Source organism: Choloepus didactylus, chromosome 7 (genome assembly GCF_015220235.1).
Source record: "Choloepus didactylus isolate mChoDid1 chromosome 7, mChoDid1.pri, whole genome shotgun sequence".
Classification (NCBI taxonomy): domain Eukaryota; kingdom Metazoa; phylum Chordata; class Mammalia; order Pilosa; family Megalonychidae; genus Choloepus; species Choloepus didactylus.
The window spans coordinates 122,486,506-122,488,372 of record NC_051313.1 but is presented as its reverse complement, the minus strand read 5'-3'; positions in this window follow the sequence as shown (position 1 = coordinate 122,488,372).

The following is a 1,867-nucleotide window of genomic DNA, read 5'->3' as shown; positions in this document are numbered from 1 at the left end:
TGAAGTGGGACTCTGGCAATGGCTGTGGAAAATAGAAGAATCATTCAAGAGATGCTGTGTATAGGCTAGCAGGAAAGTTATTTGGGTTACAAAACAATAAAAAAATCAATTCAAACTGATGTAAACAATAAATGATTTGAAAAATCTAAAAAAAAATATATAGCAAGACAAACAGTATCAGGATTGCTGATAAAATTTTTGGCTGCTCTCAAAAAATATCAGCCAAAAAGTTGTAGATAAAGGAAAAAAAATTTTTCTAACTTCAACAAAATATACCCACTAAGTTGAAGGTTATAAGTTAAAAGAGAAAGAATTTATTATGGGGTTTTCCACACAGCTCATAGGACATATTTGTTGTATTACTGAAAAGACAAAGTATTGGAATTTATCATGGTGAAAGCAATATTTACAATACTGGGACAAGCTTCCTTTTCTATAGTCAAGAAAATGTGTGAGTGTTTGTGAACATAGCATTTCCAAGTATGTGCTAGGAGATCTTTAGAAAATCTTGAACCAATGGACCAAGATCTTGGCCATTCTCCAATTCTTCATTTAAAAGCACATGGACTTGAAAAATATCTTTAGTAGAATGAGGTGTCTTGGGACTATTAGAAACAGAGTTGTACCTGGAAGACAACAAAGGCTTACCCAATAGTGGAGGAGAAAAGAAATTTATTTTTGTTCTTGCAAGAGTGGGAGCATGACCAAAAGAAAATGAAATAGTTGGTGCCCCAAACAAAGGAAAGCAGCACAATTTATTTCCTAAGCCTAACACACAGGTCCCTCCCTTGTTTCTCCTTTGGCTGGGTACTCCAGAGGTTACAGTTCATCTGAGAGAGCTGACTACCCTGCCTTTGATTACATCTGATATTCCTTCACATTTCAGTGACCTTGGATGCTACTGGCATAAACTCTAGGCTTACATCAGAGGCCCTTTTTTTCCCCTCTAATTGCAGAGTCAATTTGTGTTAGTTGAGTTTAGCTTTTATTTCCCCTATTCCATGTCACCTTCATGTGAAAGCTAAACTTAACCCTTTTCTTATAGATTCCCCACCTTTCTTTTAAACTTCCTTTAGTTTTCACATTCCAGTTTTTTAAATTTGTTAAGAGCTGTTTCACATTCTTTATCATAGGTGTCTTCCTCTTTGAGGGGTATAGGTTGTTCTGCTTATACTGCATGGGCATTTGTTTGGTTAGGGCAGTTTCAATGAGTTTTTGGGCCAACCCTTGGGCACATGGGATGATGCAGCATTCAACTGTTGTAAGTAGTTCAGCTGAAATGATAAGGGAAGTTAAGATGGATAGTGCAACTCATTTCCATTTTTTGAACCAGCTTTTCAACCATTCCATGAGTGGGTTGTTAATGCCAGAATTTCCTGCCAGTTCCTTAGATAAGGCTGTTAAACCCTGTAAAGCCTTGGTGATGGTTCTATCTGGTGCCATATTATTGGGGATAAATGTGCAACAACTACCCCCAGTCATAACACAGACACCTACTTTTTAGCCAGCATTATATCTAGGGCCATTCTATTTTTCCCATGCCATTCAGCTCATAGCATCTAGCTGTCCTGCTATTCCCTTAACTGCATCACTGGTGTAATTGATAAATTTTTGCTGATTATAATATATATAATTAATCAAATCCACATTTTTGTTAATAGTTACCCACCAGAATAAAAATGATTCAAACCCTGTAACTACTTGATTTCTGGCCTTAAATTCATTTGGGATTCCCCGGGGAACTTCTATACTATTTAGGTAAATTTGTCTATCAAAGAAGCCAGGTGTATTTCTTTTTTTTCTCTCCTGCTGGGTTTGTATTCTCTTTTTTAAATGCTAGGGTGAATGGGATAGCCAACTGAACCAG